Raw genomic sequence first — 25,307 nt, 5'->3', positions numbered from 1 at the left:
GCCAACAGAGTTTCAATTTTCCGTTTATCAGACAATAGAATAGAACTGGGATCGGTGAAGAGATCCCTCTGATAAATGCCCTCCAGGGTGGTCTTAACATAATATAACCAAGGAAATTGTAATCCTTTATCCCTTGTCAGGCAATCCCTCAAGATTTGTCTTGTAAAATCTGCCCGTACTGAGTACCTGCACTTTTTAGGGCTCGCGTCTGCGTTGCAGTGTGCAACACTGCTAGCTCTGTGAGAGCCCTTTTGTATGGGGTTGTGAAAGCTGACCACACACTTGAGTGTGATCAGGCTTTCGCCGGCAGGCATTGGCTTTCGCGTGTTTTTTTTTTTTAAAAGGCACGCGATTGGGCAAAGGCGGGTGCATGTCCTTCCTTTGCTCCATCCATTCCCGTGCGTGTCTAGGACGCGCATCAGTGCGCGGCACAGACGACAGGCTCCCTCGCCCCCCCGCTCCTCTGTGGTGCGCGTGCACCACTGGTTTATATGTGCCACCTCTGTTATCCTCAGAGCTACTTTGGAGTACATGGGTAATAGACCCGAAGTCCGGTGAACTAAAATCAGTAATCGGAAAAGTGGACTCATACGTACTGGAACATTTGAACATTGGAACCATAGAGTTGCAGAGAGGCCTAAAATCACCGGTATAGCCAGGCCTGTTGCTCCAGCAATTTCTTTCATTTCTCCCTGTTTGTTTTAAAACGTTCTACTCTAGGTTGAATGTAGGAATAGCATTAGAATCCTTCTGGAGACCAGTTTATAACCCTCGAAACGCAGTAACGAAGGATACAGTTTGAAGCATATTTCTCCGACTAGATATATTTTTCACGCTGGTGGACATTTACAGACGAATAATTATGTTTTATCAGATTGAATACCGCCTTCCCCCGCCCAGCATTTACCGGAGCAAAACGCACCACAATAACAAAAACAGAAGTGCGCACCGACAATTGACATGCACCTCTGTGACCGGGCCGTGAATCATTCCAACGACTGGTGGAAAACACGCTTGTGCAACCTTGACCGGCGCGTGTGTCAGCGAGGGTGGAATGTTTAGCAGAGCAGCAGTTTGGACACATCACTGCGGTTCGAGATTGCACACACCTGTTCGGCTCACAGATTTTGCAACCCAAAAGGGAAGCAAGCTGGAGTTATTTCTTCTCCTGAGCCGTGCAGAGAAGCATGAAACCACATCTGCTCTAACAGTCAGCAGATAGCCCGTGTTACGTAATCGAGGACAACGTTTTCGAAACACGTGGCCAGAGGTATCTATCTTGGTACTGTTGTGACAGCGTTGGTGAGAAAAAAGGAGCAATTTCAATGCTGTACGTGCTACAGTACTTTTGTATAGTTGTGGGTTCGAAGAGGGCCCTCTGTATGCAGATATCCACAACTTTGTTGTCACGGTCAGCCATTAGCATGGACGAGCTGGGCCGTGGCCCAGGGCGCCAATATTCTGAGGGACGCATGGAGCTGTCTCTCCATGCTTAGTGGACTAATGCATCCACTGTAGAGGCCTGTGTTTGACCTCATGGTCACTCGTTCAAATCCTGGTGGGTCCACTCAGCCTGTCATCCTTCTGAGGTCGATAAAATGAGTACCATTGAGTTGGGTAACATCTAAAATTCAGCAGCAAAATACCGTTGGGCGAACATGCGCTTTTACAAATACACACGTTATGTGTGCATTATGGTTATGCCAACAAGAGTGCCCTTCTCATCTTGGACCTTGTCCCTGCCTGTTCGTTTCTGTCTTTTCTGCCAGTTTTAAGTAGTTTTAGTCCTTCATTATTATATGGCTGGCGATGATTTTAACACCCCCTTAGCTCCTTCCTTGCCCTCCCTTCACCCTCTGACCCCTGCTGACAAACATCAACAAAACCACCATCTGCGTGAGGCAGCTAAGCTATTGGTGATTTAGGCCCGGGGATGTTTTTTTTGTTCAGGGGCCAGTCCCTGCTCATCAAGGTACTGACCAGTGAACATAAAAGGGACCCCCTGCTGCCTCATTTAATTCACTACCATCAGCAAGGGTGCCACATTTCGCTCCGCCCAGGTCCAGGGTGCTATCTTAGCAAAGGCTGGCTTTGTCTGTTGTAAAAAGTCACTTAAAACTACAAGGTCGAGTAAATGTGGCCTGTCGACCTTGCACATGGAGACCCAGGTGCAAGCCCGGCATTTCGTCTTAGTATCCTGGCCCTTAATAGAATGGGCTTTCCTGACCCCTGTTTTTAGGGGCGAGAAGTGAATTCATGTAACCCAATATTGCTCCAAATGATTGCCTTATTTTCAGGTATTACAGCTCATAAACATTGATCTTGGTTTACCTATTCTGTTTCAGAGCATTGCTGTGTGAAAATAAAGCACTAACTCAGAGAAATATTGGTTAATTGAATTTCCTAAAAATTGTGTAATGAGATGTGGTGCTCATCTAAAGCGCTCTGGGGCAAGGTCATTCTAGAACAGACAATAGGCCCGGGCCCCAAGATAAAAGTGCCCCATTAACTAACCATATAGCTAAAAAAGTGAACTACTTTTGCAAATAGGGCAGCTTGGAGCATTTAAAGACATGCTATACAGGTGTTTTGTAAGGTGTAGGAGACTGCATGCATGTGTGCTTGCTACAGGCAATGTCTGTGGTTATATTAAGGGAACCAACAGTAAAAACTGGCCAGCCAGAAAAAATACAGGGCCCACAAATCTCTACAAAACCGACCCACACACTGACCTATCAGACCCGCCCTTCAGGCACTGCCTGATCCCCTCCTGAGCCAGTCCGACCAGGCTCTGGGGCCATATCATGACTGACTTTTCTGACACAGGACAAAGTCGATTATCTATTTTATGCACCTGCGGGCCATAAACTGAATTTATTTACTTGATATTTCTTTGAGTTAGTGAACAGGGTAAAGGTTTGCTTCTTTCTGTTTTAGAGCTGTGATGTACGTAAATAATGCAATAACTGGGAAATAAAGGGTTAAATAGCTTCACTTTGCACACTGTAAGCGCATAAAACAGGCCCTCGACTCTGCGCTGCTGAGAAAAGCCCATGATGAAACGGCCCATGATGCTCTTTGGCAAGTTCATGCTATGTTATAGAGAATGATGTGATTTGTGAGCTGTTTGTCTGCTTCCTCTTCTATTCTTTTATGGTTGGTTTGGTGACATTTAAACTCCACTACACTTACTTTAATAGACTGTTCAACTACTGAAATAACATTATTTGGTTAACAGTCCTCATTTATGACTCAGTGCAGACTATTCACAATGAGGACTCAAAGATTTAATTTTTGAAATAAAAATGGTTCTTTTCTTTACATTGCACTTCTACCATTTCTAAGTATTTTTACTACAGGCCATTCTGATGTATAGTGTAATGGTTCTCAATTTAACAACCATGGAAGTCTGTGTGTAACAGTTACTTTGTGAGTCGGAAATTATTTCCATCCCGCAAAGTAAATGTTGAAATGTACTGATACGGTAAATATGAGAAGCATGAAAGGGGTGCTCCCTTCTTTTTGTGAGTCAAATGAGATGTATCGATGGTATGAGAGCGCAGTTGTGGTTGCACCCCATTTATTTTTTACCGACACCCAAAGTGGGAAGGTAACTGCTTCACAAAGGGGATTCTTTTCCAGGAAAAGCTCCCCCTATGGCATAGCTTCCCCTTGAGGAATCATGGTGGACGACTTTGAAGGAAATAAATGTTGTCCAGGGAACCACTGTATAATACCTCCCCTCCAACTTCCACAATGAGATTCCTTCCAAGTCACCATTCTTTTTTTGGTACGCCACACTCTAGAATCTCTGCTTTAAAGAAAATAAATGTTCACTTGGAAGGGAAGTCAAGTTAGGGATGGATGTCAGCTGTCCCTCTAGACTTCTAATTTTTAGGTCTCGCCTAGCGATGCAGCGCATGCACTGCGCGCCTTGGCGAGACCTATTGTCGTTGGTTTTGTTAGCTAAGGGGGACAGGAGATGTGCACGCGCCCGGACAGGCGTTCACGCACACGCCCGAACAGGCGATGTTCACGCTTTCACTTTCCCACTTTCATTCAATGCCGCTCGCACACGTGCACATCTCCTGTCCCTCCCTGTCTCCTGCTTGCTGTGCCTGCGCACATATCACTCACCCTATCGCTTGGAGTCCCCGTAGTCGTAGCTCTTTGTACGCCGCAGCCCACTTATTTGGGGCAGATGTTCAGTAATCCCACCTTCTCTAACACTACGAATGAAAGGTCCTGGGATATAAACCCTTGCCTGATAGGTTATGGCTGACAGGTGGCTGTCATACCGCCTACCCCTCAATGTACAGTTCTTAAACGGGTTCGGACTCTGTATCGTTTTAAAAACATCCTCACATTTATAACTAAAAGAATGTGGCCACGGGTGAGTCAACGCCCTCCACATGTTTATTTCCATCTCACCTCAGAATCTTCTTTTTTCACTATTTCCATGGTCCTATACAGTGATAAAAATAGAGAACGGACCATCGTTTTTTGAGGTAGCACCGCCTCCTCCTCCCTGATTACTTATGCTAGTTCTTTGCGGCACACGCACGCCCGCCTTTCGCCTGCGTGCCTCCAGCAATGTACAGAGCATCAGGGGCCTCGGGCCCTCCATGGGATATAGAGGTGAGGTGACTGCGAGCGCTTGAGTAGGGGAGGAAGTCATGTAGGAGCTATAAAATCATGCACCGGGGTTGTTGGGGGGGGGTGATTGTACTATTGGGTTAGGAAGTGACCCTTGCAGGGACTGAAAGTGAGCCATGAAGAGGCTCCGGAGATCAGATCTCCAACCCAGACCTATGAGAAAGGAAGATTTACAAGATTGATGGACTCAGGTGAGTTCTGCAGTAACGTAGGGACGGGGTCCGGTTCTGTCTGGACTGAGGAGGGAGCCCTCAGAAACTGGATGCTGGAATAACAAGCATTTGCAATGCAATAGATCTTGCATCTGCAAGAGTTTGAGCTATTGGCATTGTAAATGAAAATGCCTTTACTTAATGTTTTTTTTAAACCTGCAAGTGGTGCGTAAACACGCACTTTGTTCTTATAGTCCTTGCTTACGAGAAGCAAGACTGGCAGTTAAGTGGTGCAGTTACTGCCAGCCTTGCTTCTCGTAAGCAACGACTATAAGTACAAAGTGTGTGTCTACGCACTGCTCGCGGATTATCAAAAAACATAAATAAAAGGCATTGTAATTTACAATGCCAATCGCTCAAACTCTTGCAAATGCGAGACCTATTGCATTGCAAATGCTTGTTTCATTTGAAAGGGAGGGTACCATGGACGTCATTTGGGGTAGTCATCGATAGCCAGGAGTAGCAGGGAGCAAGCTAGAGGTCACATCTGCGACCCCTCGACTACCTCCAAATGACGTCCATGGAGGGTACGTGCATTTCTCAGCATTGCTGCAATACATTCAATGGGAGAGTGCCAGCACTTCTTAGGACCAAACAGGTATTCTGAAGAGCGAGTACCTGCACTTCTATATTTCCATTTAAAACACTGGTAAGAAAAGGCTAGACTGAGTTGGCTGGGTTAAGTAAGGCGGCTTTGCTCGCCACTATATCACGAACACTTTCTTACTTGCTGTGGAGGCATTCCTGAGCCTGTGCACAGACTCGTGTATATTTCAATAAAATAAAAATTGATCAGATCTACTCAGATGTTTGCAATGGCAGACTTTTCATTCTGAATTCTCTTCTTGCTTGGCTTTGATCATTCACCGCTTTGTAACCAAGGCATGCACAGGTACGTTTGCCAAGGTACATTTTGTAAAAAAAAAAAAAAAATATGTAAACCTTAGATTATTGATCATTGGGCTTCTAAAGTTAGAAAACCTTCGAATTGTTTGCGTCGAATAGCATAAGGTGTTTTTGTGGCATTAAAACTGCACTCAAATATACTACGCCGAGTAGCAGGTAATTGTGTATACTCTAAACGTGTTCACGAAACATTACATGATATGAAGAAATGGCTGTTAAGAGAAGATATTTATTTTCTTCAGATATATGTCACTTTTACAATGCAGAAGAAATATTAACATAGATTGTCAATAGGTAAAAAAAGAATCTTTGACCCCGACGTGATTTGAACACGCAACCTTCTGATCTGGAGTCAGACGCGCTACCGTTGCGCCACGAGGTCCCGTTGCAATGACTGTGAGTGAGCACTGGAAAAGTAAAAGGAAGAAATGCTGCTCGAGGCAGTGCCAAATAATACCTTAATTACTGCAAGCCAGAAACTAGGCGGGGAACTCGTGGAATATCGGTTGCTATGTACCCTTTTTGAGCTCAGTGACGTGTACAAGAACAAATGTGTTGCATACCTCGTGGTGGAGCGGTGATTGCACGTGCGATGGATGTCTAATCTCACGTGAACAAATCGACTTGTCCTCCACTGCTTTAAGTGAATGCAGTGTCTCAACAGTTGAATGTTGGTACTCGGCTATTGCCTCCTAGTGTGATGATTCCAAGGGCTACCTGCTGTCGGAGGGAAATATTATCAGCAGTCATTTCTTCCCAGTGCGAGTGTAGTGTCTGCTCTTAGCCATCCGTCATCGGGATTCAAGACTATATGGGAGTTCTCTTCGACTCAGACTTGCTTAGTGCTATTTTCGGTCGCCCAGGAAGAAATAAGATGTAAAATAATAACCATTCCTTGGTCACTGCGCACCAACAATTCAATCTCGCCTATGTGTAAGCAACCGGTATAGCAAATTTCAGCGAAGCATTGGTGGTTCAGTGGTAGAATTCTCGCCTGCCACGCGGGAGGCCCGGGTTCGATTCCCGGCCAATGCAGCTCCAATTTTTTTATTTCAATATTAGCATGTTCATTTAGATATAATTTGCAAATTCGTTTACTAATCTAGAAATGTGGAACTCAGCTTTAGATTCAAGGGGTCTACCACATAGTACATATATTTATTTTATATGCGTTTGAAAGTGATTTTGCAGGGTGAAATGCTTTCCTCAAAGAAACCCTAAGTGCCCCCTTTAGTGCGCCTTGATTACTCCACTACACAAGTCCTACCAAGTTTAAATACAACTGTGTGCAAGCCTGTTGCCTCCTGCAAAATCCCCCACCTCCCCCTGGCTGTACACCACTCAACCTTTACAATAACACAACAGAATATATTTTTGTTGTAAAATTAACATGCATTGGCATAGCCAAGAGGCCTCGCCTTTTGTACTTTATAAATGTTTAGCCAAGCAGCACATTATCCTGTGTACGGTGGCTCCAAGAACTTTAGAGGTATACAATTGCTACACACTGTGTGTGACAGAAAGTGTGAATAGTTTTATGGCTAAATATTGTTTGTATTGTTTTTTTAAGTTTGCTAAATTGCAGGACCACTTTACAATCTGTTTAACGTAGGTAAACTCTGAGGTACGCCTAACGCTAGAAAGGGCGAATTAGGTGCAGAAACATCTGCACCTAGCTAATTGCTGTAACTGGGGTTAGTATATGTACAGGATCTTACTGGAAATAAAAAGAGGACTAACAGAATGTCAATTGCACCACTAAATGATATACAGGTAACTGCCTTAATTCAAAAGAGCGTTAGAATAAGGTGTGGCACCAAGGATAGTGTGACCAGGTGTCCTGGTTTTTCACCAGCTGTCCCATAAGATTTCAGGAAATTTAACTCATGTCTCGGTTTTTAAAGAGGGTCGACTGAAAACGGCGGGAGGTGCTTTTTTATGTTTTACAAAGCAGGGATAGTTAGCATTTGTTTCAAGAAAGCAATTTAATTAGCAGGCAATCTACTGGGTTTAAAAACTGCATTTTATGTATGTTCTTACTGCCTGTTCTGTACTTCTCTGCTAAGGAGCGCTGTCATTCTGTGTGCTCTCTTGAAGTAAAATTGCAGTCCTTCTTCTTTTTTTGTGAAATGTCCCTGTTTTGGGCTTTAAAATTCTGATCAACCTAATCAAGGGAAAAATAGAACAATGGGGCATATTATCAAGAAACGGCGTTAAAATTATCGCCGCTTTAGCGGCAGAAAACTGTCGCTAAAGCGGCGATAATGGGATTGATAATATGCCCAGGAGAATTAAAAATTTGCAAACATTCGTGACAAGAATTTTCAATTCTATTAAGGACAAGGAGGCGAGGATTATGCTTTCTCATTTCTTTATTAGAAATGCTCAGCAGCCAATCAGAAGAACCGTTGTATAACGAAAAAACTACAGTACCCATGAACACCAGGGTACCACGTGACCAACCATAGAGTCTCACATATAAAAGCTAGTGTAGGTAAAAGTACGTCCTCCTTCTTTGGTGAGGAACAGTTCACAGGAAACAGGAAGTCCAATGAAAAACGATGAATGCCAGGTAAAAGAATCCATCAGCAACAGCCGGTGATCACCCTGATGATATAGAACACAGCAACCGCAGATCACAGGAGGCAGTAGACCATCCAACAGGGTAAGCAGGTGGAACAGAAGGACCGCTAATTCGGGTCAGAACCTGAAAATAAATATACAGCCGTAATACTCATCCCATAAAGAGAGTGAAGTCAACAAAAGGGGGGGGGGGTAAAGAGAGAAACCAATGAAGTGTATCAAACATAAATCATATGCAAATATAACAATGACATTGGGTGGGATAATCCTCGCCTCCTTGTCCTTAATAGAATTGAAAATTCTTGTCACGAATGTTTGCAAATTTTTAATTCTATGTCAGGACAGGAGGCTCCGATTATGCTTGTTCAAAGCTGATCCACCACTACAGAAGCAATATGCTCAATAGGTTTGTAATAAAATGTTTTGAACACAGAGTCAGAAGACCAATCTGCGTTTTCATGATGTCCAATAATGAAACACCCATCGAGAACGCTTTAGAGGCCATAGCCCCACGAGCCGAATGAGCACCAAAAATGGAAACATCAATTCCAGCCTCAGACAAGAGCCATCTAACCCAGCGAGATAAAGTAGCAGGGGTAACAGGACGAAAAGGTTTCTGCAAAGCAATAAGTAACTGACCCTGTTTATCTGAACGTAAAGGGGCAGTACATACCTCATAATCCTTGACACATTGAACAACGCAAAGGTTGGGATGATGAGGAAAGGAAGGATAGGTAATTGAAGTAGTAGCCGTTTTGGTGCGTTTGGAAAGAAGAAAGGTGACACCCTCGGGTGTAAAACTGCGACCTGCCAAGTCCAACGCACGCACATCAGAAACTCGTTTGCAAGAAACAAGACATAATAGCATAGTCAGTTTGGCTGAGAGTTGCTTACGGGAAAGCAATGAATTAGAAGGCCAAGCCTCCAAAAATCTTAAAACAATGGAGATATCCCAAAGCGAGACATATTTAGGACACAGAGGATTCGACAAACGAATGCCCTTAAGCAATTTGGAAATCAAGGGATGCTCACCCGCAGGTTTACCATCGATATGAACATGAGCCGCTGAGATGGCGGAACGGAAGTTGTTGACCGTGCGATAAGCCAAACCGGAGGAAGCGAGAGAGGCTAGAAAATTAATAATCAGAGCCACATCCGCTGAAGCGGGATCAACTTCCCGCTGAAGACACCAGTCACACCATCGTTTCCATGAGGCTCTATATCGTTTGTGAGTACTGGGAGACCAGGCTTCACTGATGAATTTGGAAGCGTCGCGTGAAAGGCCTGGGAGCGACCAGCGATCCCCGAAATTCGCCACGCTAACAGAAGGAGATTGCCCGATAGAACAAGGGGATGCGGATTGCCGAGGGGATCCAACAAAAGATTCCACTTCTGGGGAAGAAGGAACGGTACCGCGCAACACATCTCCAAAAGAACCGGGAACCACGCTTGAGCTCTCCACAGAGGAGCAATTAGAATTAGATCTGTTTGAAAACGTTTTGTGTAAGCCAGAACCCTGGGAATCATCATGAACGGGGGAAAGGCGTAACACAGCGGCGACGGCCAAGTCTGAAGAAACGCATCCGTGGCTAGGGCTTTCGGATCCGGCCTCCAGCAGAAAAACAGAGGGAGCTGAGTGTTCAGGCGAGAAGCGAACAGATCTAACTGACATTGACCCCAGGTCCGAAGGAGAATGCGAAAAATGCGAGGATGAAGACGCCAATCGCTGAAGTCGCAAAGATGGCGAGAGTTCCAGTCCGCAATCTGATTGTGGCAGCTGGGAAGATATTCGGCAATAACTGTGATCTTCTGTTGAAGACAGAAGTGCCAAAAATCTTTGGCGATCTCCGCCAAAATCTTGGACCTCGTTCCCCCTAACTTGTTGACATACCGGACCGCTGAAACATTGTCCATGCGGAGAAGAATGCAACAATTGGACTGAAGAGGAGAAAAACACCGAATCGCAAAGGAACCCGCCAGGAGTTCCAGGCAGTTTATGTGAAGGGACAACTCCTGGGAGGACCACCGACCCCCGGTCGAGACGGGACCGCACCGGGCTCCCCAACCCTATAAACTGGCATCGGATTCTATCACCAGATCTGGAGAGGAACCGAACAGGGCTCGCCCATTCCAGGCCTCCATATGGTCTAACCACCATTGCATCTCTCTCTTTGCATCCTCGGAAAGAGGAATCTGATCGGAATAGCGAAGACCTTTTTGGAGGTGACGAATCTTCAACCTCTGAAGAGCCCTGTAATGCAGAGGACCCGGGAAGATTGGTTGAATGGAGGACGCCAATAGACCGACAACACGTGCTAACGATCTCAACAACACAGTCCGTCTGGAAAGAACCAACCTCAATTCCCTCTTGATGTACCGAATCTTTTGATTGGGTAAGAGAAGTTGATTAGACGCCAGTTGTGTAGAAAAAATCGTATTCTGCCCCCCAGAACCACCTCGGAAAAAGGAATCAAACTCACCTGAGGTGTTTGAATCATTGTAGGCACCTTGGTTTCCACCGGAACGGCCTTTACGAAATTGACCTCTCCCTTTGCGGGACGGATAGAAGTTGGAGCGTGAGTTATATCCAGACTCCTGACTACCACCTCTCTGGGACGGAAAACCCCTGTGGGAGGAATGCTGAGAGCCACGGCCGAACGAGCGTCCCCTATGTCGTCCGGCCCTGGCAAAAACTGGACGAAGTGCACGTTTGAGCGAAGCCTGAGCCTTATCAAGACCGCTGAAGGTCGCAACAAACTTGGAAAGTTCCTTAAGAAAAGGCTGGCCGAATAAAAGACCCTGAGCCACTGGACCGGATTCACAAGTGGAGAGTTCTGCCAACTTCGGATCTATTTTCAGAAGAATGGAGCGACGACGCTCGCTCGAAATCGCACAGTTAGCGTTACCTAGCTGGCAAATAGCCCTCTGAGACCACTCGATAAGTTCGTCAGGATCCACGAGAGAAGAAGATTCTTTGGCCTGAAAACCAAGATCCAGAATCTTGGTAAGTGGACCTAGTAAATCTAGCATTTTGTCCTGACAGGAGCGCCAGGATCTGTCAAGACCCTTCTTCGGATCCTTCGCAAATTTTTTAAGGTATGAGAGCATTGTAGGATCAATCTCCGGAGTGTCCGCTAGGTGATCAGCGAGATCCGGACGAGGGCACTCAGACCGGAGGCGAGCCCTGACATCCTTCTCAAAGGGCTGTCGAATGTGCGCTTCAACATAGGCCGCCACCGCAGGAGAAGGTAGCCAGGAAGAGGAGTGAGGATGATACAGGTCAGAAGGTTCGAAGGTAAGGACCTGAGGATGAGTAGGAGCATCAACGTAATGCTCCTTACGAGACTTCTTGCGTGGCGGGCGGAACATCCTGATCTGAAGGAGAGGAAGGAGGACCTTCAGTGTCTGTAGAAGACCAGAGGAGGCAGAAGCGCCCACTGATGGCAAGAAGGAAGCCTTGTCTGAGGCTAAAGATTTAGCCAATCTTTTAAAATCCGACCTATGCGTATTAGCTGGAGATTTTGATAAACGGGAAGAAGGCAACCAACCCTGTTGTTTGGCGTAGGTCGTCAAATGACGCTTCAAAGGATTGATGGCGTGGACAAGGGCTTTATTAACGGAGTGTTGCACCCCTTGGTCCAGAGCCTCCACCAAATCCTGCTCTAGAAAACTAGAGTCGTCATCCTCAAAGGAGTAGTCATCGTCATCAAGATAATCTTCCATTCTCACACAGAACTGTGATATTAATGCCCACAAGATGACACTCAAATAATATAGGTATGCCAAAGGCACAATGCAGGGGGAGTGAAGGACCCCACAGCAAGCCAGAAGGAAAGGTAAAAAACCTGACCCAGTATGTAAAATAAAGTGTGGAGGGAGGGCTTGCTGAAAATATATATCACTCTAGGCAGAGCCTATGCGTTATTATGCAGCCCAATGCCTCTAAAATGCAAAGGGCGTCGATGGGGCTGAAGCAAAACCGAGGCTGTGGGCAGCAGTGCATGAACCACCGGCTCAATCGTACTCTCTGTGAGGAACACACAAAATAAACAAACAAAATGGCCGCCGCGCATGCGCGGTAACGGCCGCCTCGTCGATAAAGCAAAAAAGAGGAGCTCGCGCGCTAGTCCTCCAGTCCCTGTACTCCCACTCCACTGAATACCAGACACAGATGCTCCGACAAGCGTCCGGACCTCGGGAGGTGAGACCACGCTCTCAGACTCTGCACCGCGCGTTCAAAAACACCGAGCGAAGTAAGCGCTTGACAGCGGCATGCAGCGCAACAAAGTATCCAAGTAATAAAGCATCAAAGCAACCAAAGGACACAAGCAAGCGCGTCAAAGCGGCATACAGAAAATAGCGCAACAAAGTATCAATGCACAAAGTATCAAAGAAAGGTAAACAAAAGGCACTTAACTGGCTGCGGAGCAGCAAAGAAAGAGGACGTACTTTTACCTACACTAGCTTTTATATGTGAGACTCTATGGTTGGTCACGTGGTACCCTGGTGTTCATGGGTACTGTAGTTTTTTCGTTATACAACGGTTCTTCTGATTGGCTGCTGAGCATTTCTAATAAAGAAATGAGAAAGCATAATCGGAGCCTCCTGTCCTGACATAGAATTCCCATAGCAGCCCATGTTCTGGTGTCAACATGGGCTTCTATTGGAATTCTCTGCGGCATATTATCAAGCCCATTATCGCCGCTTTAGCGGCAGTTTTCTGCTGCTAAAGCGGCGATAATGTTAACGCCGTGCTTGATAATATGCCCCAGAGACTTTTATTGTGGATACCTGAGTGGATTTCTAAAGCCAGTCTTTGCCAGCTCTGTAAAAACAAATTAAATGTACGCGAGAGAAGAGCTGTGAAGGGATGAGGGGTACTTTTGCTGGGTGCTAGAGAGGAAACCTAAGGAGGAGGTCATAGGGAGGAGAGGCGCCAAAAAAGGTTGCTGCACTGGGTGCATCTGAGTCTTGGCCCAGCAGAGACTGTTCAAGTGCCACACACCTTTCGATGGAACCTAGGTTGCATCTTATCTGCAGGAGTGTTCACCAGTGAGTGAGATGTGGACCCTATAAAGACATTTCTCGCAGAATTGCAGCCTCACACTTCCATGCATTATGAAGACTCCATCTCACGGTGAACAACTAGAAACATTTTGATTGCTATAATCAATATGCCGATAGTTCTTGCATGTGTCTAATGCCACAAGCACAGTGTTTCTGTATTTTCTGTGGGAACAGTGTGCCTTTTCAATATCGGAGAGTGAACATGAATATGTTGCAAAAGTCCTATATTTTAATTTTCTAATAACATATAGATTTAACTCTAATAGTTACTTTTAGAACTAAAATTACACAACTATGATGTATTTATTTCCAGACACAAAATTATTTAGCCACTTGTATTTATGAGTGAATATAGTAAGGAGGGATTTGTAGTTTATATTCAACATGGGGAAGCCAGGGCTGACAAGTTTAGCCATCGGACTGATATTGTTTCCTGCTTGTTTCATTCCTATCCATTTAAAAATGATGAATGACACTGTCCAACAAGCAGAGAGACTTGACTGCTTTTAATCTAGTCTCTGTATCCTGTAAGGAATGATTCTGACCCACAGTCAGGGTTGGATTGGGATTCGAAATCGGCACGGGCACACACAAAAAAAGTGGCACATATTTGCATATTGCCTTTCCTCAAAATACTGCTTCGGCGAAATTTGATTTAAAAAAAGGGGGGGGGGGTTAAGAAATATGCACAGATTACAGTGGTGACACACACCTGAAAATAAGTGAGGCCACTTCTGCTCATGCCCCCTGCCCCGCTCAGTATGCATACATTAATGGGACTGCCAGAGAGAGAGAAAGGGAGTGACACCTCTGCCTGTTGCTAAACGGCGGTAATGAGCAACCATCTGCCTCCAGAAAGGCCACTCAGGCACCCACTGGGCCGCTGGTTGTATCCGAACACCACAGACACTGCCCAAATCGGCCCCCAGACTACTCAAACAAGCATTTACAATGCAATAGGTCTCACAGTGACATTGTTTAAAGCTTTAAGCATTGTACATGATATTGTTTTTATATTGTTTTTTCCCTAAAAGGTATACAGTATATATTATCAATTATGCACCATTAGACTGGAGATGACACCCCACAGTCTGCCGGAATACTCCTGTCCTCCCCGTGATGCAGGCTGCATTGTGACGCTTTAGGTAAAACACACTTCTAAAAACATGATATCACGCATGGCTTTAAGTGGGCCGGGTCCTGCCGGTGCTCACCACCGGCAGTAGCACCGGCAGTTGTTAAAAGCAGGAGCCGAGACAGGTCCGTATCGGGCTCTCCATTTTCGTCCTCAGTCTGAGAATAGAAAAACAAATCTTAACTCTGAAGTAGTTCACTATTTCTGATGTAAGTTTTATTTTTTTTGTAGTTCTGTATTGCTAAACTGGACTACGACATCTTCAGAACATTTTTGGTAGACACGAAGGATTAAGTGATTTGCCCAGAAACTTCATTTTATTTTTGGTAGACCCGGACGAGTTATACTCTTATTGGAGCATTTTTAGATGTGTTGGGCATATTCCTGAAGTACAGGCAGTCATTAAGCAAGGCCTCTAAAGTTGAAATTATCATTCATGGCAACGTCATTACCTGAGCTGATGCACATCTAGCACCTCGTGCAGCCCACAGAGCTACGCTATTGTGCGCTCTTGTTAAGTCTGTGTGACATCACGTTCTTAGTGCCCTATATGTAACTAGGTCTGGTAGTTCATTGGCTGAATGCAGCCACTTCCGTAAAATGTGTTAGACCTCGCCGTCTCAGGTTCGAATCCCGGCAGGTTCAATCAGCCGTCCATCCTTCTGAGGGTGATAAGATGCGTACCACTGCGTTGGGTAACAATAAATCCTTTCTAACCTATTGATAGCGCCAAGAGGCCTGCTTCCACAAATATGCACGTTATTACCCAAGCTGATGCACATCTAGCACCTCGTGCAGCCCATAGAGGTATTATCGCCTAATTAGGCATCCTTATTTGTGGCTACTAGCCAGTGATTTACAACAGCCTCATCAGCAGCTAAACAGAAAACTCAAGGAGCTATTAACAAGTAGTAATTTGTATGCTTGAATCACTGCTATGTAGAGAAGTAAAATGGCACCTCAGCAGGCACGCAACCCAATGAGCTATCTTATCAGCAATATACGCATTCCAGTGTTTACGGACTGCCTATATTATTGACGGAGCAGTATAGTATATTCAACAGGCAGGCGCCCTACCCATTAAACCATCACCCAGTATGCATCTTTATTCTCAAGGCCACCACTGTGTAGAAAGGAGTAACGTTACCCCATTCATGATTTTAGTGCATTGATAGATTGTGTTCAGTGGAGGGTCCTGCGAGCATTGTGGGAGCGAAGAGAGCTGCGTTACTCCCCGCTTACCTCCTCCCATATAAAGGAGCCAACACTGTCTCTGCTCCTTGTCCCGGGATTTTAAACAAGCTGTTGCCGGTGCGCCCCACACAGCACTTGATGTAGGGAGGAGGAGCAGCAGAGAGAGTGGGGTGGGGGTGGAGGAGGGAGGGGAGGGGAGGGAAAGAGAAGACGCGCGTGACGGCCTGGAAAGCAGATGCCTTGGTAAACCCTGCCTGAACCTTAGTTTAGCACGCCTTCTCAGATAACAGAACAACCATAAAACTGAAAGACGCCGTAGACTCGGTGTCACAAGGGCGTGTACAAAAAAGCCACAGGGCGGTAACCAAAAACCCTGCAGAGCAATGAGAACACAGGGTTTTAAATAAATATTGACATTGCCCAATAGAAACGATGGGCAGGATTACAAGACCCTCTCCTAAAATACATTTACCCCAATATGTCTCGCTACGCGAGCAACGCATACGCGCTGCAACGCTAGGCGAGACCTAAAAAGCAGCCCACATCTGGAACTGGACACCGGCCCCTCGAGCATTGCCTGAGTGCCCGCGTTACCAATACGTCGCTGCCCACAGTAACTTTGTGGCATGCTTCATCAATAAATCCTCACCCAGAACGTAGATACATCCTGGTGGGCTCAACCTCACCTCTCCAGTAGAGGGAGTTCTTAATATCTTGTTCTCAAAATGGGATCTTCCAAGATGAAGCAATTACAATTGCCTAAAGAAAAGTCCCATGGCAGGAAGTTTATTCTAAGGGTCCTTTGGTAAATCTTAAAACAAGTATTAGAAGACAATGGAGTATGTTAACTCTCCCGCATCTATAATTGTGGTCGAGGTGTTTCGGCTAGCTATTTGTGTGCCCATCCGGATCACCCAGCTTTCTTCGGGACCAGGAAAAGATCCCTAATAAATGTTATACGGTGTATGGCCTTTGCTTGGTTTTGGTAGCACTTGTAGCATGCATTCATTCACATATGCAACTTATACAACCTGCCTGGCATTTCCAGGTCGGTATCTGTGAATGCAGAAAAATCTATTAAGGCCCTTAGAATACAATTCCTGACATTGTGTGTTCCTTTAGTCAGTTTTAATTGCCCGCTAGCACGCGAGGTTCTGTGTACGAATACAGCGGCCACGATAAAATGAAACCTGCTGTTGGTTCTTTCTTTAATCTCTTGGATATTAAATAATGTATCTTACCTATTGTTCGCAACCATGGGGCTTATTTACAAGCCGCTTGCGCCACCCTTACGTCACTTTTCCCATGTTAAAAATTACGCAAAAGTGCGCAAGGGGCTTGTAAATCTGCGCCCATATGTTTAAGCTCCTAAATATAATTAGCACATGGGTGACAATGGAACTACGCCCCCTTTATAACTCAATTTACTACTGTCCCCTTTTCGACTCTGTTTACCCTCTTGTAAGCTCAACTGTACTCTGTTCAGTCCACACTGCTCGTTTGGAATTGTGACTGGAGAACTGTAAAGGGAGAAGAATGTCTGCTTTTGTCGGCAGGCTGTGGGACAGACTTAAAATCGAGGTTTAATTTAAATTATAGTTTGATTATATGACGGATTAAAAACAAAGTTATATAATTGTCAATAAAATGAATCATCATTGTTTCTATTATAGCAAAATGAAGGAAGAAAAATGATGGCTGCGTTGGCCGGGAATCGAACCCGGGTCAACTGCTTGGAAGGCAGCTATGCTCACCACTATACCACCAACGCTTAGCTGATAATGAGCGATTTTTTTTATCTCTCTTTAGAAACACAAAAATGTCGGGGAATGTTCACTGTATGTTGACTAAGTAGTTTTAGCTGCTTTCGTAAGGTCAATGCAAAGTTTTAATGGGTTAGTCACTGTTCTTAATCTCTGCACTGGAAATCTCGAAGTTCCTCTTTGCTTTCCTCAATTCTCTCCCAGTTCTAGTTCTTGCTGGCATTTCCTGCTTCTGTTCTGGGTTTTAAGTGTGAAGGGTTAACGAACCCATCGGCAGCACAATATGATATGCCATCGACTTCATCATGATGTTAAATCCCTATATTCCGTTAATAGAAAACAAACAGCAGTGTTTGCTCCCACTGAGAAACAAAATATGTGAGCTCATCCGCTCAGCTGCCTACTGCAGTTACCCGACTCGTCCCTGGGTGCTAAACATATACCATGAATCCAAGATTAATGCTTAAAGGTAGAATCGTTATGCTTGATTTTCATTTATGTAGGTCACATTTTAGAAAAATAATAATTCACTTAAAGTCTGCAGTAGATAAAAATGTTTGACCCCGACGTGATTTGAACACGCAACCTTCTGATCTGGAGTCAGACGCGCTACCGTTGCGCCACGAGGTCCTGTAATGTATATGGTGCCCAGTGTGTTATATGACATACAAATAAACTGAGTGTGCCTGTTCATGGCAATACATATATTTGCGGTTGGTTGCATCTGTTGTATATGTAATGTAATGTGTATTCTGTTCCAACTCGCACAAGGACTGCATTCATTGCTGTTACAGTTCCTCTCCGTTGCTTCTCTCACAGTCGAGCACTATGATTGGTAGGTAGCCTGCGCCCACACTAGCGAGGCTGTCATTGGTCGTTCAGTAACGTCTTCATGTAAGAGATGTTTCCGCTTACACCGTTCAGCATATACAGTGGTCTAAGTGGGCGGGATCGGAAAAGGCCCTGTTTAGTGCACATTGATGATGACCTCTGCAGTTGCAGGCCCTCCTCCCCCTTGCCCTCGGTTTCTGTGGGAAGGGGCCTGCCCAGCAACACTGTAGAAGCCGTTTTGCACAGTAGGAGCAATCCAGCAGCATGAGAAAGTGGCTTCCAATGATGGCCCTGCTGCTGCAATGATTTACATCTCATTTACACGATGCTCCTGGTCTGCCCCCCCCCCCCCACTGTGACTAATACAATATGTCACATCAGGATGCATTGGCGGCCCCGCCCTCACCCAGACTGACGACGCCACAAGAAAAGGAAGAGACTCCAGTGTGGAATAAAAAATTAGCTAGCATTTGCCCCAAGAATTTTCAATTCTATTAAGGACGCGGAGGCGAGGATTATGCTTCTCTTTCTATTTATTGCTACTCACAGCAGCCAATGAAAACTTTTCTTATGTAAAACAAACTACATTTCCCATGATGCATATACCACATCACTTCCTGCAGGGCCCCATAAGAGCCAGTAACACCGGAACTAGTCCTCTTTCTTTGCTCCGAACAAAAGTCCAATAAGTATTAAAGTTCAACAACAGCTTCCAACGTGGAAAAACACCAGACCAGCTGGGAAGAACGTCAATCTGCACACCGGATTAATCCATCTTCTTGTCAGATCCTGAAAAAACAGAGATAAAACAACCCGTAACTTCTGTATAATCCGAATATATACAACGGGTGTGCAAAAAATTACATTACAGTAATTTAACCGGGTGGGATAATCCTCGCCTCCGTGTCCTTAATAGAATTGAAAATTCTTGGCGCGAATGCTAGCTAATTTTTTATTCTATTACAGGACCGGAGGCTTCTTATTATGCTAGTTTAACGCTGATTAAAAACAACAGAGGATATATCACCCACCGGTTTGTAATAAAACTGCTTAAACGTTGATTCAGACGACCAGTCTGCAGAATGCATAATATCTTGTACAGTAGAACCCAGCATGAAAGTCTTAGAGGCCATGGCGCCTCGAACAGAATGTGCACCAAACACTTGGGTATCCACCCCTGCTTCTTGCATAACATCTTTGAGCCATCTGGCTATGGTAGCCGCAGTCACAGGTTTGTATGGTTTTTGCAGAGCTATTACCAATTGTGCCACACCATCAGGCCTAATAGACCTGGTACATTCTTCATAAGCCTTGAGGCATTGAACCACACAAAGTTTAGCATTATCGGGAAAAGCATGATAATCCACACTACGTGACATTGTTTTAGTCCTAGACGTAATAGAAAACGAAACTCCCTCCGGAGTAAATACTCTACCTGTAATATCCAGTGCTTTAACATCCGAAGAACGTCTGCAAGCCGCTAAGCAAAGCAACATGGCCAGTTTTGCCGACAATTGTTTCCTGGACAACCTGTTGTTGTCCGGCCAGTTATTAGACAGAGGCAGAACCAGTGAGACATCCCACAATGAAGAATACTTCGGTTTGGGTGGATTAGCTACTCTGATACCCTTTAGGAGTTTACAAATTAAAGGATGCATTCCGACAGGTTTGCCCTCATTCTGAGTGTGGCCTGCCGAAATGGCGGAACGGAAGTTATTAACCGAGCGATACGCCAAACCCTCCGCCGCCTTTTCTGACAGAAAATTTACAATACAGGGTAATCCTGCCCCCACGGGATCCACATGTTGTCCCATGTACCAACGAACCCAGCCTCCCCAGGCTGAAGCATACCGCTTCCTGGTAGAGGGGGCCCACGCTTGATTGATAAAGCTTGCAGCCTGGTCCGAAAATCCTGGCATTTGCCAACGCTGCCTGAAAGTCTCCAGGCCATCAGGGACACGTGCCCCGATAGGACCATCGGGTGTCTCTCCCCCTTAGGGCCCTGGAGCATCGTCGAGGACCATGGGATCCTCCTGGGGAAGTCGCAACTCGCCTCTAGCAACAATGGGAACCAAGGCTGCGACTTCCACAAGGGAGTCACTGATATCACTTCCGCTTTCTGGCGCATCACTTGAGTGAATACGCGCGGAATGAGGATGAATGGTGGGAACGCGTGGTTCAATTTCTGAGTCCACTCTTGCGCAAAGGCATCCGTCGCCAGAGGGTCCGGCCTCCAGCTGAAGAATCTCGTCATCTGACGGTTCAGTCTGGAGGCAAACAGGTCTATCTCGCAAATCCCCCAAATCTCCTGCAGCCACAGAACCACTCGTGGGAGAAGCTGCCAGTCGCTGTAGTCCTTGAGGTGGCGTGAATTCCAGTCCGCCACCACATTGGACTGACCCGGAATGTATTCCGCTATCACCGAGATCTGGTGGTTCAGGCAATAATGCCAAAAGGCTTTCGTTATCTCCACCAACATTGAGGACCTCGTGCCCCCCAATTTGTTGATGTACCGTACCGCCGATATGTTGTCCATCCGAAGAAGGATGCAACATGAGATCCGTTTGGGAGCCAGCGTCCGGATCGCAAACGAACCTGCTAGGAGCTCTAGACAATTTATATGAAGATCTAACTCCCCTAGGGACCAACGTCCCCCTGTGGAAATATTTCCGCAGCGCGCTCCCCAACCCCAATGGCTGGCGTCGGATTCTATGACTACCTCTGGGAGAGAGCCAAAAATTGCTCTGCCGTTCCATGCCTCGACGTGGGCTAACCACCATTGCATCTCCTCCCTCACTTCTTGGGAAAGAGGGACTACGTCCGTGTAGGAAAGGCCCATTTGCAAGTGCTGAATTTTGAGTCGCTGAAGGGCCCTGTAGTGCAGGGGACGCGGAAATATCGCTTGAATGGACGATGCAAGAAGTCCCACTATCCGGGCAATCCCCCTGAGCGAGACCATCTGTTTGGTCAGGAACGAGCGAAGCTCTTTCTTTATATCCCGAAGTTTGGAATTTGGGAGACTGAGTTGGGCCGTCTGCGAGTTTATGACGAACCCCAGAAAATCTATCCGCTGTGTGGGAGACAAGACTGATTTCGGTTCGTTGATCACAAACCCCAGGTTCTGCAAAATATGAGTGGTCATGCGCAAGTGGAGCGCTACTAACTCCTGAGATTGTGCCATGATGAGCAAGTCGTCAAAATAGACAATCATGCGAACCCCTTGCTCTCTGAGGTAAGCAACGACCGGTTTCAGAACCTTGGTGAAGCACCACGGTGCTGAGGAAAGTCCAAAAGGAAGGACCAAATATTCGTACCATCGGTTCCGCCATTGAAATTGAAGGAATCGGCGATGGGGGCGATATATGGGGACGGACAGATAGGCGTCCTTCAGGTCCAGCCGGACCAACCAGTCCCCTTGCTTTAGTAAGTCTGCCAGCAGATGGATGTCCTCCATCTTGAAGTGCTTGTAGGTCAGAAAGTGGTTGAAATCTTTCAAATTGAGTACCAACCTGTAACCACCGCCTTTCTTCTGCACCAAAAAAATATTGCTGCAGAAACCGCGAGGGCCCTCGTTGCAAGGAGCTATCGCGCGTTTCCGCAGCAACCCTTCTATTTCTGAATCTATAAAATCGCACTCTAGTTGGGAAAAAGAAAGCTGTCTGGGATGATGTACCTGACAGGGAGTCTTAAAAAACTCTAGGTGGAACCCCTGAACTGTCTGTAACACCCAGGCGTCTTGTGAGATCTGAACCCAATTGTGATAGAAATGCCGAATACGCCCCCCCCAAGGGAAGAGGGAATAAATCTGGAGCACTCACCTGAAGACTCGGTGGCTTGGAATCCTCCCCGATAGGATCCCTTGTTAAAGCGCCGCTTGTTGAAGCGCTGCCTGGTGGGGTAGAAGGTGCCACCGCGGGTGGAGTCCCAGTCTCCTCTGCCGCGTCCGAAATCTCCTCGCTGAGGACCTTGGGAATGTTGACGGCCAAACGAGCGTCCCCGACCTCGTCCGGCCCGGTTGAAAACACCGGCGTGGAAAACGCGTTTGATCCCAGCCTGAGCCTTGTCCAGGGTCGTGAACGTGCCCACGTATTTTGCAACGTCCTTGACGAATCGGTCACCAAAAAGGTTGCCGTCCGCCAACGGCCCAGGTTCCGCCGCAGCCAACTCTGTAAGATTAGAGTCCATGCGCATCAATATTGACTTCCTGCGCTCCGTTGAAATCGCGCAGTTGGCATTTTCGTGCAGGCAGATAGCCCGTTGGGTCCAGCCTGCCAGCACATGGGAATCAATCGTGCTCCCCGATTCCTGTGTCTCCAGAGCCATCTCCAATATTTTCGCTAGGGGCCCGACCACGTCCAGGAGCTTATCTTGTCACCCTCGCCAAGCGCGATCTATCCCCTTCTTGGGGTCTTTGGCGAACTTTTTAAGGAATGTAAGCATACTTGGTCAATGTCCGGCGTTTCCGCCACCTTGTCCGAGAGATCCGGTCTGGGACATTCGGACCGCAGCCTGTTGCGCACCTCCTTATCAAAGCCCTTGCGCAAGTTCTCGTGTAAATACGCAGCCACCTCCAGGGCAGGCAACCAGTCCGAGGATCTGGGGTGAACGATATCCGAGGGGTTGAATGTAAAGGGCGTGGGAGCCGGCGGAGAAGTCTCCACATTTTTAACCTTCCGAGACTTCTTTTTGGGAGGGGAGTCATCAGGGGTGTCAGAAGAGGAGGCAGTAGACTCTGAGTCAGTATCCTGTACCCTCTCACGCTCCCTAGCCGGGCGCAGAAGTGACTCATAAGAATCGGAATGCGGCCAAGACTTAGCCCGGGGTTCTCCTGACGTCCCCTCCGATTGGGTATTGAAGCCATGCTTCTTCGCAAATTTCTCCAGCTGCTTAGTAATAGGCTTTAAAGCAGTCGCCAAAGCTTGCTGCACAGTTCCCGGAACTGTCTTTTCCAGGGCCTTGTTGACCGACTCCTGCACAGAAGCGTCCAGGGCCTCAACAATATTATCCTCAATGGCAGGTCTCCCTACCTCCTCTTCATACAAGGTATCATCCTCCTCGTAATGCACCCAATTATCCATAGTGGAACCAAACTTGTAAATGTATTTGCTCATAAGGCAACAGCAAGGAAGGATAATCCAAAGGGGGAGCCAACCCACAGCACAACAGCACCAGTACCTAGCTCCTCAGCAGCAGCTGTAGACCAATTATTACAGCCCCCAGGGCGTAGTGGAGCCAAAGAGCAAGAATAAGATCCAAGGAGGTGTGCTCCCTCCAGGCCCAGGACGTTTTTGCAGCCAGCCAGGCGTAAGCAGTGCTCTCTGAAGGAAACAACAGCCTAAATGCCTAAAAGTGAAACTAACAACATCAAACCGGGTCGTTTCGATGTGCGTAGCCCAAATCCTACCAAAACAGCCCAATTGGGCTACGCACGTGAGAACGTGATCGAAAGCAAAACTAACAGGCTCCCGGCGTCATCGGCCTATCAGGGGAGCCTCAGCTCCACATAAAGCATAAAATTGAGCCCACCGAAGGTGGGGTGGTACCGTGTGCTGATCCTGAACTAAAGAAGCGCTTACGCACTGATCGGGGTAATCGGAGCGGCCGAGCACCGCGTTGAAACTGACCAATTATTCAAGTATGCGCGCATTCGCGCCACAGACCACAATCGTCCGCAATGCCCCCAAGATCACTCCGCACACAGCGGGAATCACCAAGCGCCACCGCGCGTTGATCGGACCGTTCAACCCGAGGGTTGCATAAGCCCAGGGCGCTCTCGCCAATGCTACCGCTGCACCACGAAACTGTTATCACAATAACATTGCATCACCAGTACACAAAAGCCATAGTACAATCAATGTAAAATCGGAGCTCTCAACTTAACTGTCTGCGTGAGCAGCAAAGAAAGAGGACTAGTTCCGGTGTTACTGGCTCTTATGGGGCCCTGCAGGAAGTGATGTGGTATATGCATCATGGGAAATGTAGTTTGTTTTACATAAGAAAAGTTTTCATTGGCTGCTGTGAGTAGCAATAAATAGAAAGAGAAGCATAATACGAAGCCTCCGGTCCTGTAATAGAATTTGTGGCAGATTGTGCCCTAACCTTGGCGCTTTAAAAAAAAAACCTGTTGAAAACGTTAATGTCTTCCTTATTTTATTTTACAGATTGTGTACTACTGCTCTGTCTTTGTTCAGGTATGGGTATTTTTAAAAATACTGTTTACCTTTTTTAAGGATATGACATAAAAGCAGCCCGAGGAGTCCAGTTCTGTGACACCCGAGCACCAGAGCCCCCTGTGGACCCCATCCAGGGTCCGACTGTGAAAACAAATAGGTCCAGGCTCCCAGGCCGGACTGGCGTAATGGGCATCGGGAGGGAGGCTGGAGGAGTGGGAGGCTAGTTTTGTTACTCGGTGCTACACAACCACCCCCCAGTAACAAAACTAGCAGGGCTGTCCAGCACACTAAGGGGGAGATTTACTAAGATTTTGCACTGTTTTTGTGTCACAAAAGTGATGCAAATCGGCGCAAAATCTTTTTTTCCCAATTTACTTGGAAAGAACGGAAAGGTAATGTGAAGCAGCACATTGCGCTTCTTTGCATTACTTAGCTCCATGTGGGCGTATCAAGGATGGAGCATGGGTGTTCCCAAGCACCCACCCAGGGTTTCTCACACTAGACCCAATTTACTAAATGAAGTAGATTGGGTTTAGCGTGAGAAAACGGAGCCCTTTTCAAGTAGGCGTACGGAAGGAGAAATGCTTTAATTTCTCCTTCCTTTTCCGACTTTGTATGCATGCTGCAAAGTCGGAAAAACGTTGCATGTGTCTGGGCATCGTATTTTGTACAGGAAGGGTACCCTTCCTGTACAAAACCTATGCTGGACTCACTCACACACCCTAGCGCTATGGCGCTAAGGGGTGTGTGTGTGTGTGTGTGGCGCACGGCAGGTGTAATGAGCGCC

General features: G+C 46.5%; 4 non-coding genes across 4 annotated transcripts; 1 reads left to right on the top strand and 3 right to left on the bottom strand.

Annotated features, from left to right (window-relative positions):
* Nucleotides 1–6,084: 6,084 nt before the first annotated feature.
* On the bottom strand, nt 6,085–6,156 carry TRNAW-CCA (transfer RNA tryptophan (anticodon CCA)). Its single transcript has one exon. It is a non-coding gene; the product is annotated as a tRNA-Trp (tRNA).
* A 582-nt stretch (nt 6,157–6,738) lies between these two features.
* TRNAG-GCC (transfer RNA glycine (anticodon GCC)) lies at nt 6,739–6,809 on the top strand. The gene has a single exon. It is a non-coding gene; the product is annotated as a tRNA-Gly (tRNA).
* Nucleotides 6,810–17,452: 10,643 nt separating this feature from the next.
* TRNAG-UCC (transfer RNA glycine (anticodon UCC)) lies at nt 17,453–17,524 on the bottom strand. Its single transcript has one exon. It is a non-coding gene; the product is annotated as a tRNA-Gly (tRNA).
* A 550-nt stretch (nt 17,525–18,074) lies between these two features.
* Nucleotides 18,075–18,146, bottom strand: TRNAW-CCA (transfer RNA tryptophan (anticodon CCA)). The gene has a single exon. It is a non-coding gene; the product is annotated as a tRNA-Trp (tRNA).
* Between the last annotated feature and the right edge of the window lie 7,161 nt (nt 18,147–25,307).

This window comes from Triturus cristatus, chromosome 12 (genome assembly GCF_964204655.1).
Source record: "Triturus cristatus chromosome 12, aTriCri1.1, whole genome shotgun sequence".
In the NCBI taxonomy this organism is placed as follows: domain Eukaryota; kingdom Metazoa; phylum Chordata; class Amphibia; order Caudata; family Salamandridae; genus Triturus; species Triturus cristatus.
This window is presented reverse-complemented; position numbering and strand designations above follow the sequence as displayed.